Below are 18,362 nucleotides of genomic sequence, written 5' to 3' on the forward strand. Positions count from 1 at the left end.
AATAGAAAGATGTGTTCTTATATCTCAGAGGCAACATTAAATTTAAAGCACACAACAAAATTATTTTTTCATTGGCTGATATTAGGACAAATAAAAAATCAGAAAATATGGAGCACATTGAGTCTATATTTTATGTTGGCTTTCCTGCTGACTGCTCAGCAACACAGAAACTGAATTTTTCCTTCTCATTAACTAAAAAAAAGCGAATGGTTGATCATATTTAATAAAAATATCTTATGAAGCCCAATGAGTATTTAAAGAATATTTGAGTGAATAAGAGAATTAGCATGTCTCAAGTCCCATTAAAATAGGTAATTAGGATTTTTAAGGTTCAAAAATTAGACATTAGTGTCGGCATTGTGGTACATGCTAAGCTGCTGCTGACAATGCCAGCACTCCATATGGGCACTGGATTGAGTCCAGATGCTCCATTTCTGCTCCAGCTCCCTGCTAATGTTCCTGGAGAAGCAGAAGATGGCCCAAGTACTTGGGAGCCTACCATTAAGATGGGCGATCCGGACAGAATTCCTGGTTCCTGGAGTTGGGTTGGCCCAACCATAGTGATTGAGTTCATTTGGGAAAATGAACCAATAAATGGAAGATTCTCTCCCCTTACTCTCTTCTCTCTCACACATATGCATGTGTTCTGCCTTTCAAATAAGAAAACAAATCAGTGCTCGCTTCGGCAGCACATATACTAAAATTGGAACGATATAGAGAAGATTAGCATGGCCCCTGCGCAAGGATGACATGCAAATTCGTGAAGCGTTCCATATTTTTTGCAGGCTGGTACAGCCTCTATGGAAATCAGTATGGAGAACATTCAAACAACTCAAAATCAACATACCGTATGATCCAGTAATAGCACTCCTAGGAATATATCCAGAACACTTGTTTTATGAGAAACCAACATGTAGTACTATGTTTATAGCAACACAATCAGTAATTGCAAAAACATGGAAGCAGCCAAAATGCCCATCAGCAGAGGATTGGATAAGAAAGCTATGGTTCATCTACTCCATGGAATACTACTCAGCTATTAAAAAAAAACAAAATGCAGTTCTTTGTGGTCAAATGGGCCAAACTGGAAACCATAATGCTAAGGGAAATGAGCCAATCCCAAAAGGTTAAATACCACATGTTTGCCTTAATTTAAGATGATATGATGTTATGTATAACATGTTATATTATGTATGTTATATGTTGTGTATAAACTAAAATGGAAATGTCAATGAGGTGGTCACAGAAGGTGGTTAAGAACTCGCATTTACTTTTAACATATTGGTTACTCATTACTATGTCAATTAATTCCATAATGATGTAAATTTTTGCTGATGGTATGTTGGAGCTTTTAATTGATCGGGATGATACTCTGCTGGCTCTGTCTTCAGACCAGAGAGGGTATACCTAAGAAGCCGTTGAACTTGACTGGACAATAAGATGCTGGACTCTATGTTTGGTGTATGCTTGCAATGGGGGAATCTCAACTGAACTTGAGCTGTGGTTATGCAACAAGGTGAAGGAATCCACCATGGTGGGAGGTTTTGGGAAGGGGTGGGGAGAACCCAAGTACCTATGAAACTGTGTCACATAATACAATGTAATTAATGAATTAAAAATAATTAAAAAGTGCAAAAATAGAAAGCAAGTCACTAACAACAATAATAAAAAGTTGTCATATTTTTCCTTGAGTAGCTTGCACTTGCATAACAGAACTTATGGTTGGAGGAAGACTTTAGTTACTTTTAAGTTTTAATAGCAGCTATTGTATACTATAGGAAAAATTAAAATCTACCTCAATAGAAGATTTTTCCACTACAAAAGCCTATCATTCCTCAAAAACCTATTCACAATGCTTCACAAGGTTCCAAGGCTTTGGAGCAACCTCTACTGCTTTTCCAGGCTATGACAGTGCTGGATAGGAAGTGTCCAAGTGGGGAACAAAATGGTGTCCATTTGGGATCCCAGCAAGGAGAGAATTTAGACATTGAGCCATGGCATCAGGCTCTCGGAATTTTTCAAAAACAGACTTGTCTGAGTTTAATAGGAGGTTGGGGCTAGCAATATGTATCAGCATGTCTGTGATAGTTAATGCCAAGGGCTGGCACTAAATGATTAAGTGACAAAAGTGGATAGGAAAGAGAAGACAAGAATACTAAGCCATCAAATGCCTCCAAATATGACAGATAAAATATGACAAACAACAATGAAATACTGACTATTATAAGATATAAAATATAACAAAAATTGGAATACAACAATGATCAAGTCGTAGTGAAATTGGAATCCTAGGGCACTGTTATTGGAACCCTTGGCCATTACTTGTGCAGAAGCCAGCATGGAAAGTAATTTGAAAGTACCTGTGAAAGTTAAACACAGAATTACTACATGAACCAGCAACTCCATTCCATGTGTGAATCCATGTGTCCAGCAGTACTGCTCATAATAGCTCAAAGATGGAAACCACCCAAATGTGTATCACACAGGGACCAGGAAACAAAATATACCTTATTCATTTACTTAAATGCTATTAACCAATCAAAGAAGTGAAGTTCTGGCACATGCTAAAACATGGGTGAACCTTGAAAATATTATGCCAAATAAAACAACTTAGAATTAAGTACACAGATATTTCATGATTCTACTTATATAAGGTACCTAAAAAAGGCAAATTTAGAGACAGAAAGTAAAACTGAAATTACTAACAGTAAGAAAATGGAAAAATGAGGAATCATTACTTGATAATTACAAAGTTTCCATTTTGAATGATTAGGAAGTTTTCTAAGTAGACAGTGGTCATTGCTATACAATCTTGTGAATGTCCTTAATACCAAAGGCTTGTACATTTAAAAACTGGTTAAAATGGTGCACTGTTCCTAAGTTTTATTTATAGTTGTGAGTCACAGACAGATTTCTCCCATCCAGTGGTTTGCTCCTGGACTGGGCAAGGCCAACCCGGGAACCTGAAATCTACTCTAGATCTACAGAACAGTAATAGGCAGTGGGAATCACTTGAACCATCACTACTGCTTCTACGTTCTGCATTACCACAGGCTAGAAGGGAGCAAAGTTGAGATTTAACCGTGGGTTCTGTGGTATGTGAGGCAGGCATCCCAAGTTGTGTCTTAATGGATAGGTCAAATACCCTGCCCACACCATTCTGTCAAAGAAAGAGAGAGAGAGAGAGAGAGAGAGAGAGAGAGAGAGAGTGTAATGGCTAAGGAAAGAAGAAAAAAAGAGCCAGAAGGGTGCTGAGAAGAATAACCCTTTGCTGAAAAGAAAGCAATTGTTTAGGTGAGAGACTGCCGAGAGTTCGTGTAAGACAAATGAGGGTGAAAGGAAGTGGGTGTATCCTAAGTCTTACCTGCATATTATGTTTTTTTTTTATTGTTAATTATTTTGCATTATGTGACAGTTTCATAGGCTCTGGGAATCCCCCCCTCCCTCCCCCTCCCCTCCCCCCGGTGGATTCCTCCACCTTGATGCAGTATTACAGTTCAAATTCAATCAAGATTCTTTCATTGCAAACATATACCAAGCATAGAGTCCAGCTACTTATTGTCCAGATTGGTTGAACAGTTTCTTGGGGAGACCTTTTCTGGTCTGAAGTTTGAGCTGGCAGAATATCATCACAGTCAATTAAGAGTCCCAATATAACATCAACAGCAATTTGCAATGTTATGGAGTTGACATGGTTTTGAGTAACCAGTGTATTAAAAAGAAAAAAATAAATAAATAAATAAATTTTAAAAAAAAAAAAAAAGGAAAACAAGTCCTAGCCACAACCTATGATTAGCTCATTGACATTTCAATTTAGTTCATATACAGGACCGGCTGCTCTATACCTTAAAATGGCCATAAGGCACCATTCAGCTGTTTCGTGTCCATTTCATCTTAGTATTTAGTCAGTTGTTGTGTTGAAGTAAAATTTTGCTGATCTTGGCAGATTTTAGGATAATCCAGACTGGCTTGTAACTCTAACAAGATATATGTCAACATTTTAGGTGCAGAACATTTTTTTTGGGGGGGGGGGTGTGCAGGAAAATCCTCAACACCATGGTGAGGAGTAAAACTAATCTTTGTGACCCACCCAGCGAGGCATGAGCCAATCCATGCCAGCTCTTTCCTGTCAGATTTCAAGTTCTACTTTCTGTTGTTTATTTATTTTAGGTTTTTTTTTTTAAGTTTGTATGATTGTTTGTTTGCTGTGAGGGGTTTTCGAAGCCATCCCGATGGTCATTGCGAGGGAGGGGGGGTCCAGAGGTGGAGCCAGGCTCGGACCAGAGAAAGCTCTCCTCCCTGGTCCCGAAGGACGTTTATTGTTCTTCTGTTTCTGCAGACCACTCAGGGCTTCTGGTTGTCTTTCCGATGACGTTGGTTTCTGCACGGTAGTGTTTGGACTTCTTCCATCCCCTGCGGAAGCTCCGGTTGGGGGTGGGTGACCTCAGAGTACTCAGCCTCCGAGGGCATCCAATTCCCTGTGGCCTCCTTGGCAGTTGGGATATAGTCCTTGTTGCTCGTATTAATAGTTTGTGGTGAAGGTCTGGGAGTCTTCATGGTTGGGATCCAAGCTTCCTCCTTACCACCTGCTCCACTCTGGAGTGCTCCCCTGCTCCACGCACATGACCTCCTGTTAAGAGGTTGTCAGGATCGCACCCGATTCCCCCCTCATGCATTGGTATAGTAGTTTTAGTGTTGTTTAGTGCTGCTTTGAGTCTGTTATCTATGAATTACCAGATTTGATCTTGATAGGCTATATTGTACTTTTTTCTCACTCTTTTTATGGTCCTGAAAGATTTCCCTGCACTCCCCCCCATTACAGGTTAACATAGAGTATTGAGGGTATAGTAGGTTTTACAGATTTTCGATGTAGATCTTAAGTATTCTGACATTAATTGTTGGTTTATAGATTATATCGCCTTATCTTATTGCATTGGATACAGGTTATAAGAGATTGCACTAATATTACAATATACAGGTACTATTTTCCAAGTTGTTCTCTTTTCATCTCAGATTAAGGCAAACATGTGGTATTTAACCTTTTGGGATTGGTTCATTTCTCTTAGCATGATGGATTCCAGTCGGGCCCATTTGTCCACAAAGAATTGCATTTCGTTTTTTTTAATAGCTGAGTAGTATTCCATGGAGTAGATGAACCATAGCTTTCTTAGCCAGTCTTCCACTGATGGGCATTTTGGCTGCTTCCAGGTTTTTGCGATCGTAGATTGTGCTGCTATGAACATAGGCGTGCATGTTGGTTTCTTGTGTGGGAGATGTTTTGGATATATCCCAAGGAGTGCTATTGCTGGGTCATATGGTATGTTGATTTTGAGTTGTTTGAGTATTCGCCAAACTGATTCCCATAGAGGCTGTACAAGTCTGCACTCCCACCAGCAGTGGAGAAGGGTTCCCTTTTCCCCACATCCTCGCCAGCAAGTGTTGGTGGTATTATGTATGTGTGCCATCCTTACTGGAGTTAGGTGGTACCTCATTGTTGTCTTCATTTAATAGCTCCTACTCTGGGAAGATTCATTCAGCCCCACTAACCATAGTCAACCACATGGATCTCAGTATCATTGTGCACAGTCTGAATTATAATTACTGCAGAATAACCAAAAACAAGAGAGACAGCCAAAAATACTGCGATGCAGACATAATTTTTACTGGGCCTAATGTTCATGCTTTTTTTCAGTGACCTCATAAGTACGGGATTCATCTATTTTAAAAGAAAATAGGGGACAAGGTGCTGATTGAAACTAATCAATCAAGTAGGGAGGTGATGGATGGAAGGCAGTCTTGCATTTGCTGCAGGCACATCTACAATGCAGGTTGAGAAGTGGTCGTTTTATAGTTCATTACATATCTGTGGGATGTTATTTATTGTTTACTTCAGCAATAGCAATTGAAGTACAGGCCAGTTCTTGGGAATTAATGACCCACTGGGAGGAGGCCATTACCTCCAGACATTAACCCCAGTCAGCTCAGTTTTTCTAGGAAAATCTCTCAAGAACTGTTTGTTCTTTGCTCCTTGTCACCATATTTAAAAAAAATTAAATATTACACTAATGTAAAGTCATTGAACTATACCAAATTCTAAACTGGTTAATAGTTTCCTTAGGGGAATAGGGGAGGACGGACACAAAAACTACCTCTTGAAGATCTTTCTGAGTTCATACTACTATGGAACAGAAAAATATAGGAGAAGTGTTCCACAGGATCTACTCTGGCAACCAAGACAGTAATTTATCTATTTTCACAGCTTTCAGAATCCTGAACATGATTCCAATGACTATACGAAGGCAAATAATCAAACAAACGTTAACAAAACAAATGTGATTAAAATATTCGTCTAATTATGAGAGAAGCTTGTAAGCTGTCAGACTGTCTGAAATAACTCTTAGAGTTTATTTATAAAAGTGAAATTCTGCCTTCCCATTACATATTCCAAAGCAATGCAGTATGATTGGCTTTAGTATTTTCTATGCAAAGTAAATACCTAAGCAATCGCATGACAAGTGTCCAGAAAGTATCAAAGTTGGAAACATCCTCAGAGATGCCCAAGAGCAGCTGCTTAAAGACAAAGAGATCTAGTTTAGTTGCCTTTATTATAAATATATTCATGCTGTTTCTCAGTAATACACATATGCATGAAAGACCTTCAAAATTAATGAAAATAAATTTAAAGCATAAGTGTATGTGAGTACAAAAAATGTTAGTGTCCATATATAGCTTCCACAAAAACACACTTTTTTTAAGCCTTCTGAAGACCTCCAATGTACAATGGAGCTAAATTTTTTTTATACTCACATCAACCTAAAGTTTCCACAAAGTTTTCAAAGTACACTCATGAACTTGAAAAAATATTCTTCTAAAAATATTCTTAGTAGAACTAAATATTCTTCCAAGCTAAGCTAAATATTCTTCTAAGACCTACCATAGTTTTGAGTTATTTAATCTTATGATCCATTAGAGTTTGAGTATTGCTATTCTTATCCCTATTTCACAGATGAGGAAACCGAGGAACAAAGAAATTAAACAGCTTAACAATGTTACCTAGTTGCTAAACTCTGAAATCCTCATAATCGGGCCTCACAGCATATGCCTTTATTCTCGAGGCTAAGGGGAATTAGGCAGTAGCTCATCCTGTCAGTCCTTATGTCCCCAGTACTTGTTCTGAAACTGTAAAAACACAATGTGCCGTAACCTTTAAATTATGCTTATTGTATGGCAGTGCTCTAAACGTCCTTTAATCTAACTCACTGCATCCTCATAATAACTATATTAGTTATCATCAGCATCTGCAATGACAGAGAGGAAAACCAAGGCAGGGTGGAACTAGGTAGTGTGGCACAAATCACAAGGCTGGGAAGTTTTGGGATGTATGCTCAGTTTGGCCTCAGAGTGTGTGAACTTACTGTACTCAGCGGTCCATCTTTCCCAAAGTCCCAAACACTTAAACTGATGATCTTGCATATCATCTTGCTTCTCTTCCTTCTTTCATTTCCCAAGTAATGCCCATATACTCTGGAGGCCTCTCTCATCACCAACACCCACAAAAGGAGGAGCGGAGAAACATTCCTACAGCCTCTCAGGATATTTCAACTACTACATTCACGGGCATGGATTTAATGTGCTTGTCAGGTAGAGGTGGGACAAAGGAAGGAGAGTGGAACTGGGAGACAAGAAAGTGAGGAAAGAAAAGAACTATTGGTATCTCCAGCTCAGACAATGAGTTAACATTTCTTTATTAAAATCTTACCCTAGCATAGCCTGGTGTGTATAAACACTATGCTCACATAGATTATTGCAGGTGTTTGCATGACAACCTTTGGAGTAGAAAATCTTGCAATCTCAATTCACAGGTGAAAAAATGGAGGTTTAGACAGGTGAATGAAGTGGTCACTCTTCCAGAGCTAGAAAGTGGCAGAGTCAAGATTTCAACCTCACCATCTGGCTTGAGCTTCAGGAGCAATGTGCACTTGGCATCCAGGCACGCAGTCAAGGCTCAGGGCTGCTCAGCAAGTCTGTGAGCTTAACACACTCTGACTGACATGTGTAAGCCTAACATGATCAAATGTGCTTCTCAAGACCCCCTCCTCTCTGATTTCACTTCTGAGACATGCCAAGATTGTTGGGGAGGGAATTGTGTTCTCATAGCTTAGTTTAAGAACTTCATTTGGAGCTACTTTCTTCATATGTTAAGGCTTTAGTGAGATGAAAGGAATCATACAAATTGGTTGTTCCTATGCCCAGGCCAATGCTATTTTTAATCATGTGTGAACAGGAATAGGTGAAAACAGTTCCATCTAAATCCAAGACAAAATCACAAATCACAAAGAAGTTTTATTTTAATTAAACCCTTATTGTATGTGAAGCACTTAAAACATATTATTCATTCAGTCCTTCCTCAATGGACTGAATGTGAGTTGGTTCCCCAAATTCACGTGTTGTAATCCTAACTTCCCATGCTAGCTCCTGGTAGTAGGAAACGAAATGGTTGAGAGGTTATCATGTCATATGGGTTTACCCCATAAGAATGAGACTAATGCTCTTATAAATGCTCCCACATGTTTGCCATATGAGGATACAGGGAGAAGCCAGCCATCAGTGAATCAGGAGGAGGGTCCTTGGCAGATAGTGGCAACTTGAGCCTGCAGAAATCTGTTGCAAATCTGTTGTTTATTAGCCACCGCACAGTCGGAACTTTGTTAGAGCAGCCCATAGTGACCAAGCACTGCTCAAGGCATCTCAGAATTCTTTTTTTCTCTTCATGATGAGACAAGTAAGACACAGAGTGACTTATTCATATTGAACCATTTGTATCTAGTAGGGCTTTTCTCAAACTCAGCAATTCTTTCTGGACATTTGAGTGATAGGAAATAAAGGAAGAATGGGTCTGTTTAGAATTAGAAAATGAATTGCTGTAAAACACTATTCATTGACACTTATACACTGTGCATTCCCAAATATTCACATGTGGAATCCATCTGCTAAAATGCATATTAGAAGGGGAAGGCATTGTTTAGTGAAGATGTGGCTTGGACTTGGATTCTGTATCAGAATACCTATATTGGAATCCCAGCTCTGTCTCTGATTCCAGATTATTGCTAACATGCGCCAAGGGAATCAGTGGTGACATCCTAGGTAATTGGGTTCCTGCCACCCATGTGGGAGCCATGGACAGAGACCCAGGTTTCTGGCTTCAGCCTGGCCCAGCCATCCATGCCTGATGGTATTTGAAGAGTGAACTAATGAACAAAGATCTCTGTCAGTTGCTCTCTCTCTCAGTCTGTGTGTGTGTGTGCATGCGCGCATGTGTGTTTTAAAAATAAATAGAATAATATATACTTTTTAAAAAAGATTCATTCATTTTTATTGGAAAGTCAGATATACAGAAAGGAGGAGAGACAGAGAGGAATATCTTCCGTCCAATGATTCACTCCCCAAGTGAGCGCAACGGTCGGTGCTATGCCAATCCGAAGCCAGGATCCAGGAACTTCTTCCAGGTCTCCCACACAGGTGCAGAGTCCCAATGCATTGGGCCGTCCTCAACTGCGTTCCCAGGCCATAAGCAGGGAGCTGGATGGGAAATGGAGCTGCCGGCATGAGAACTGGCACCCATATGGGATCCTGGCGCGTTCAAGGCAAGGACTTTAGCCGCTAGGCCACGCTGCTGGGCCCGGATAATATATACTTTAAAAAATATATACATTTATTGCAACCATGGCACAGAAGCTAAAGCACTGACAAGTGAAGAGGGGTATATTCCAGGTGTAACGGTAGAAATAACCATTGGTGGAAGTACTTGGTTTGTGAAGATCCCAGTTCATTTCGCAAAGACACTGCTGTACAACCCAGCAGGTCTCCCATGGAGGACCCCTGTATTTTTGAGTATCTTCATATATCAGTGGATGTAAACACAGCCTGTGAATACTCAATGCTTCCCTGCCTCCTAGGTTGCTTGTATATGCCATCTTGTAGCTTAGATACGGCTAGTGCCTGAATTATTCTCCCCCAAATTCCTATGTCTAAACATAGTGCCCAGTATCTCACTGTGACTACACTTGGAGGTAGTCTTTAACAAGGTGATACACTTAAAATGGGCGTCCGAGGATGGGCTTAAATCTAATCTGATTGGTATCTACATAAGAAGAGGAAATCTGGCCCATAGAAACACCAGCAGCGCAGGCACAGAGCAGAGACTGCATGAGGAGCCAGCAAGAGGACAGCTGTCTGCAAGCAGAGAACTGAGACCTGGAGCACATCCTTCCATAGTGGCCCCTGCAGGAACCAAAGCTGCCATTATCTCAATCTTGGAATTCCAGCCTCTAGAATATGCAAATGTAATGTTTGTTGCTCAGACTGCCCAATCTGTAGTATTCTACTATGACACTGTGAACCAACTAACACAGACATCAAATTTAATAGTCTCCATGTTGCTTTTTTAATGGCGATCCAGAGTTGAAGCTTGTAAGGTCAGTATGAAATCTTTTTAAATACTTTGAAATGTGATTGTTTAGGAGAGAGCAAGAAAGACAGACAGACAGAGTGAGAGAGAGCGAGAGACAGAGAGAACGAGAGCCTTCTCTGCCCTTTCTTGAAGTTTTGAGCAAGCCGTTTGCTCACTTGACTTCTAAAAAGTTCTATGGATACTTCCTGTCTCATTTGCTGTAGATGAGCTTTTCCCCTCAGGAGGGTTTTTAAATTAAGTACCTTTGTACACTGCCTGGAGTATTCCCAAATAATGTATTTGACATTTCGATGCAAATTGCAAGTGAATATTTAGTAGTGCATCCCACATCTCAAAACTCAATTACTGCTTTGCAAAGGATAACAGGGACCCACAATGAGTGGACCTGGCTATGCAATTAGCTTGGGCTTTTCAGGCCCTGTCACAAAAGAGAATACAGACTACCTTTCTCAAAACAAGAGGTTTGAACATCTGAGTCAAATTCAGTACAATAAGTGTTGTTGTGTGCTTGGTTTGTGTTAGGGGCATGCATGCAATATTCTAGTACAGCCATTACAACCGTAGAGGCATTGGGACTATGCGAATTTCATTTGACCTTGGAGTTACTTTAACTAGAAATAAACTACCATTTTCTTTAAGGAACAAAAAATTAATGACATTGACAGTGGATGCTCCATTGTTTATTTTTCATTTTTTCACTAAGCACAAAGATGAAGAGGAAGATGCCAGTGATCTAGGGATGGGATGGAATTAATGATCAAGAAACTGATGGCCAGGCAGAAGTAGCTATGCTATGACTGACCCTGTCCAAACTCAAGTTGAAATTTAGTTCCCCTTTGAGGCATCAAAAGCTGGTAGCTTTCAGAGCCTGTTAGGTCATTAGGGTTCTGCCTTCATGAGTGGATGAGTCAGGTCACAGACTAATGGGCTACCTTGAGCCTGAGTCTGTTACAAAAGTCAGTTTGTTCTGTTTTCTAAGTGCCCCTAATGCCATGTGCTGCCCTGTGCCACTGAGGGAATCTACACAGTCCCCACCAGCAAGAGAGGAGCCTCACCAGATGAAGTGCTTTGACCTTATAGGTCTCCCCAGCTGGGATCTAACTAAAGCTTTATTCTTTATAACTGACTCACTCTGAGGGTACCCAGTTATAACATCGCAAAGGAGACTGATGCAGAAACCTGGCTTTGGCTCTACCTTGAAATGTAACTCGATTTTAGACAACACAGGTATTGACAGATAATAAGAAATTTCACATTGACTTATCCTGTCCAAGCAGCCTGGATCTGAGAGCTCTGCTGACACCTGGCACCACAGGAAGTAGGAGGAAAGATGATGAGTATACTGGCCTTACCTCTAAGACAGTTACAATCCAACAGATATTGTCACCACAGGAATCTGCTCATTTGCTAGGGACAGATTTCATTCTCCTTGAAACACACAACAAGGAAGAGGCAGAGGAAGAATGTGAGGAGGTTTACAAACTATGATTAGGAGGAACTTCATTCCTTTTCACAACAGGGGAGGATGCTGTCCTCAGGCACATGGAACAACAGCAAAAGGATGCTGTGGGGAGGAGAGGCGAGGATGGGAGGGAGGTGCAGTCGACATTCACTCACGTTATGCATTCTGGGCAAACCCACTGTTCATTTTGCACGTGGGAAAGCGTGTGAGAGCAATTAGAACAGACAGCATCCTTACAGATGTTTTGCACGTAGCTGCCAAAGAAAGCATCCTTCAAATCTCAACCTATCATTTCCCATTGCTCCTAGAAGCACCAGGCACCATTCAGTGGGCCTGATTTATCCTCAAGGTACTTATTTGATAAAAGGTCATAAAAGAAAAAAAGGTTAGTCACAGTTTTCCCCAAGAAAGAGCTGCTATTTTAAAATAATTTCTGAGTATAAGAAAAATATTCACCCTCATTCTAAAAGCCTATGATTTATATTACATGTTTTTTATAATCTTTGTTGAATGAACTTGATTTCGGTAGCAAACACAAGTGAATAACTGGCATTATTTCCATTACTTAAAATGTACACAAGCTAGCTCCTGAGGTCTGAACATCTCTACCCAGTGTATTAAATTCTAGTAAGATTTGAACTTTATTATTCTCAACAAGTATTACAACAGAAGCACTTAAAAATTTGTAAATGTGTAAAATTTAAACCAGAAAGGAGGGAAGAAGGGAAAAGAGGGGAATATCATTGTGTTCTTGGAATTGTATCTAATTTGTTAAATATTATTTAAATTAAAAGTCTGAACCATCTTAGCATTAAATTGTCCTTTCATTTCACACCTACTCTGCTTGGATAGATTCCATTTACAAAAACAAAGCACAAATCCCTCAGAGTAGCCAATAAATTGGAAATTTTTAAAAATTCCCATGGTAGCCCCATTTCATATCAGAATTAGAATTAATATTGCCAAAAATGATAGTCCATTAAGTAATTTTGACTTTATGGTTGACTCAATTAGTCAGTTCATGGCAAAGACTCAAACATCTCCACTCAGCACTCGTTACTTCAATCATGCTGATGGTCTTCCATTACTGTGGGCTGGGCAGAAACTGTCCTTTTGAGCAGCCGCACTCCCCATATCCTTAATCTCTTTCCCTACGTGGGAAAGGAGATTCACTTTTAGTGAATTGCCTCAATCTAAGTCAAGACCAGATATTAAAAAAAAAATGAGGTAAAGTCGATGCTAATGGAAGGCAACAGTGACCAAGATAACCCCAAACGGCAGCTAATCCAAAATGTGCTTAGCTTTGGCTAGCTGGAGATTTCCCGTGGATAGGTTGGGAGCTGATCATATCATAATCCCCAGCTACAGACGCATGCATTTCTCTTTCAATCTTAAAATCATCTCTTGGTTGCAGCTAAGAGACTAAAGTAAAGCCGGTAAGCATTTAGCCTATTCCCAAAGAGTGTATCAAATCTGCAGCTCCCTCCAAGGCTGCGGATCAATGACAAGGTGTTGGTTACTCTAATGGCTTCCCGTCCTCAAGTGCCACAGGATTCACTCCCCCTCTGTACAGTTTACTCTTCTATAGCATTGGAAGTAGACCGAAGACAAGCAAAGTATCACTTCCACTTCCACATAAGGAGACAAAGAAAAATAGATACAGACTGGTCAAATAGGACAAGCCCATTCTAATTCACTGATCTCTTGAAGATGGAAAACGCAAGGTTAAGGGTGGCAAATAAGAATTTTGCAGTGATAAGTGAATGCTATTACTATAACAAACATTTTCATTGGGACCATGGGACTGCATTCCTAGCATAAATCTTTAAAAGGTTGTAAAGATGCTATCTTTTGGCAAAAGAAAATAGACCTGTACAAATGATTATAATTTATTAATCTTGTTTTCTCTCCCAAAAGCAAGACAACAGGAAGGTGACATTAGACCTGAGTCCGTTATCATTGAGAAATAGTTGTCTGATGTGTGTGTTTGGGAAAAAGACATAGTTGAATTAAATGCCTTATAAAAGTTAAAAATTTGTACACTTATTTCATGAAGGGAGATCAACATGAAGAGATGAGGAATTGAAACTAAGAGTATTCAATCAAAATAATGGAGCCTCATTCTCTAGAGGAGTTCTGGGGGTGCTTGGTCCACTGCAACCCTGCTTTTAGAGGGTTAATCGTGGCTAACACACTCAGTACCCATAAAGGATCCAGGGCAGTCTCTCCCTGAATGTGTGTAAATTCATTTCCTCCTCTCAAGGACTCAATCTATTAGGATACCCACTTTCCAATGATGAGCTTCGAGGCATAATATGTTTAAGTGGCTTGCCCAAAAGAACACAGCTATTATTAATCTGGGAAACAAGAATGAGAACACAACCTGACCCCGAGGTCTCCCATTCACTTTCAGCAACTGTCCCTTCTTAGCTGATACATTTGGAACAAAACTGAATATTTCTGTGCATGGCTTACACGGGTTATTTTATTTGCTTGTTTGGCCGTTGGTAATCTCCAGCACATAAGTAGAACACTAAGAAAACTGTTCAACACAAGAGCAGTTAGCCTCCTAGCACGAGGAAACACTGTCTTATGCCTGCTTACAGGGTTGGTGGGGAGAATAACTGGGGCACTTTATGAAAGCTACTTAGCAGTGTTTGGAGTACAGTCAGAGTTTAAATTATTACTGTTCTGCTATTATGAGTACCACTATTCTTTGAACACTGTCAATGCTGAATAACAAAAAGATACAGGTCTACCTAGATCTTAAAAATGGCATTAGTTTTAACATTTTGCAACTGTAATCAAATAATTTAACTTATAATTCAATCTTTAATTTTTTTATCCAAGTAGTAAATGCCTATACTGTAATTAAGTAATGTTCAGTGTCTTGTAACACTGTGACCACTTTCCTCTGCCAGTTCCAAATGCCTGTGCCATTTATCTCCATTTTCCTAAATAAAATGAGGAAACTTCTACTTGACTAATTCACATTAGACAGTGGATGCTGTGAACCACTCCGGCCGCTCTATATTAAGACAGAGGTGCCCATTTCCCAAGTTGCTGTGGCTGTCTGCTGTCTGTTAGCTATCAGGCAAATGAGAATAGCCTTGACTTGAAAAAGGGCCACCTTGTCCTGTTACTGCCCTTTCTGGCTTAGCTCAGGTTGCTATAACAAAATACCGTTGACAGACACTTTTCTGTACCTGTCCAAGTTCAAAAGTGCCAGTGGACTTAGTCCTGTCCTGTTAGTTTGCAAATGGCTCTCTTCCTTTTGCGCACTCCCCCAGCACACAGGGAGAATTGCTGGAGGCCTTACTCTTTGGATTACAGCATTAATTCCATCAGGAAAGTTTTACCCTCACAACCTCTCATCGAGCTCTGGTTCTGTCCAAAAGGATCCTTCCAAATACCACTTCATGGGGGGTTACAGAGTTCACAATACAAATTGGGGGAAGCATGAATATTCATTATGCAGCACCCCCACCCCCCATATACTCTAGATGAGTGGAGCAGTGGGTTAAGGAGATACAGCAACCTGGCTCTCTTGAATGGAGGCAGCACCACTCCACAAGTTATCTCAACTGCAGAGTGAGATTTTTGCTGGCCTCTCATCACCTTCGAAGTTCAGCTCCTTTCTCTGCCCAAACTCATGTCCTTCATTTTCCACAGGTGTGGATCCTAAACTCACTCCCCAGGGAACTACCTGCATGGAGTGTGTTTCACTGCAAAGCGGATCTTACATACTGTTTGAGATGACCCATCATGGTAGTGAATCTAGCACACGCTTTCCTTCTCCTAATATTCTTAAATTAACTTTACCACAAGAATTGATTAACTTAATGATCATGGCTTAGATCTCTATAAAAAATAAAATATAGTTTTGCTCAGCCCATGATTATCATTCCTTTCTCATATAAACTTTTCTTGGTCTTAGAGTTAATGAAACTATGATTTGTTCATTAACTTGATTTCTGTAAGCATTATTTTCTACTAATCTATCAATTGATCTACCCAGTGTGTCAAGAAATTCTGTAAACTGCAGAAGCAATAAATACTCCCTTCGGTTCTTGGGTACGTCTCTCCTGCAGCCCACTGCTTTCTGCTCTGTTTAGACATCATCCTGACAGTTCCCTTTACCGTTCTTTTGCTAGATCCTTTATTTCCAAAATCTCATACATGCATTGCCATTGGTTTATTCCCTGGTTGTGCTAGTATGTTCTTCAGCAGCTTCCTCTTAAAATGGAAGGCTCATCTTGGGGAACACATTCATATCAGTTATTCTCCATTATCTTAGATGGAACCTATAAGATAATTTTCTGTTTCTCCTCTGTAATCTTTCTACTTTCTACAATTTGTCATTCATATATTGTGTTCCACTCATTTTATTCTTTTGTTATCTACTCTTCTGCTGATCAAGTCTCAATGTTTAGGTTTATTTTTTAAAGACTTACTTCTATTTGAAGAGCAGAAAGCTGGAGTCAAGATTCTGAAGGACTATATTATTGTAGAATACAGGGGCAATGGGAAGAAGACAACAGGAGAGGGGAGGAAATGAGAAGAAAGGGGGAAAGCCCTATGCCTACAAAACCGTATAATGGAAAGCAAGCATAAAAAAATAAAAAGAAAGGCTGAGTTACAGAGAGGCGATACAAAGAGATCTTGCATCTAAAAATGACTACAGCTGGCAGAAGAAATCAGTCAATCTGAAGTCAAGAGCCAGAAGCTTTATCCAAGTCACCCATGCAAGTGCAGGGACCCAAGAACCTTAAACAGGAAGCTGGATCAGAAGTGGAGCAGCTGGGATGTGAACCATTGCCTATGTGGGATACTGGCACTTTAGGCAGTGGCTTAGCCCCCGTGTTTTTTCAGAGTTTTCTTTCTATTATGGACCTAATACTCAGATATCCATAGATAATAAGGATTTCGCTTTTCTTTTGACCCCTGAAAAATTCAGTTTCCTGTGGGTCATCTACCTATCTCTCAATTTGAGGGTATCCTAAAACATTAGGTATTTTTTTTTTACTTTTTTCCTTAATATTTGCGATTGATGTCTTCCTTGTCTGCCTTTCTTCAGAGAAAATAGTTTCAGCATCCTGTAAGCAGAGCAAGTTGGGAAATGTCTGATTGCACCTGTTCGTGTGGCCTTTCCACCATGCAGCTCCTTCCAGTCCCGTGCTTCACTCACACCTCAGCAGTTCCAAAGCGTTTCCTTCGGTTGAGTTCCAAACAGCAGGCTAACTCCTTTCGTGATGATAGCATAGATGGAGATTGCTTCTACTCCGATAATTCAACTACCATCTATTTTCTTGGCCCAGCAATGTTTGTTGAACGATTTCCTCTGCTGCCTTCTATCTGGTTCACTTTGTGCATTAACATCTTTTGGGTTTTGCTAATGCTCTTCAGCTGAGTTTGGGGAGGGAGAACAGTAAAAGCGTGGGCACACTGTCACGTTAAGAAGAAGCTCTGTTACATGCTATACCTGTGAAATCCGAACATGCACTTCTTTTTCCTAGAGCTTTATGTTGAAGAAATTTTAAAATAACCAGTCACTCCATGAAATAAGCACCTTCATTCCCTGAATTTCAAAGAAATGGGTCACTCATGTTCCAAAACCAACAAGACACAGCATATATCCAAAATAGAAAAAGAAAGAATAGACTTCAAAGTTAGCAGGTCATATTTTTATGGTAAAATATACACGAATATACCTCTTTCGTAAAGCCATTTGGTAAAGTACAGTACACAGGGAAAATCACACAATAGATATTTTGTGAATAGCATAGAACCCTAGGCCCAGAATCTTGACATGCCCTGTAACTATTAAGTCAATTTTCTCCAGAGAAAAAAAGATTCTAGACTAGGAGTCCTACTGTTATGCTCAAGCTCAATGCTGATAATCAGGATAATTATATAAACCCATTATACATAGAATGAGACAGCAAAAATCCAATGTCTCCATCAGAAGGAATCAGCAAATAATTTAATGAACATGGTTACATAATTAAATTGTATCATGCACAAGATGTAATTACTGAAAACAAGGCATTGGAATACAGTCTTACAATTTTGCTCCAAATATTATGTTGTGTTTTGATATGTAACAAAAATAGGTTTAAGCAAAACTCAGGTGGAGGGGCTGGAGAAGATGGATGGATGTGTGAGGCTGGAGCTGCGTCTTTGAGTGACTACTGTTCCAGGCTTGAGGATTTTGACACATTGTTGAAACTTCTAGCCTTTCAGTAATGATGTGGCAATACATCTGGATGCACTGGGGCATGAGAGAGCATCCGAACAGTACCCTGAGTGTTAAATGTTATCATCAGGTCCAGAAATTATTTCAGCAAATAACATCTGGTGAATAATCATCCAGTACTGAAGCTGCAAAGGATGAGCTATTTTTGGAGAAGAGCAAATGCAAACTTGATA

The 18,362-nt window shown here is 39.9% G+C and overlaps 1 non-coding gene across 1 annotated transcript; it reads left to right on the forward strand.

Annotated features, from left to right (window-relative positions):
- Positions 1-673: 673 nt before the first annotated feature.
- LOC118758351 (U6 spliceosomal RNA) lies at positions 674-780 on the forward strand. Its single transcript, XR_004995649.2, has one exon. It is a non-coding gene; the product is annotated as a U6 spliceosomal RNA (small nuclear RNA).
- Positions 781-18,362: the final 17,582 nt, after the last annotated feature.

The sequence above is a fragment of the Ochotona princeps genome, chromosome 1 (genome assembly GCF_030435755.1).
Source record: "Ochotona princeps isolate mOchPri1 chromosome 1, mOchPri1.hap1, whole genome shotgun sequence".
NCBI lineage: Eukaryota > Metazoa > Chordata > Mammalia > Lagomorpha > Ochotonidae > Ochotona > Ochotona princeps.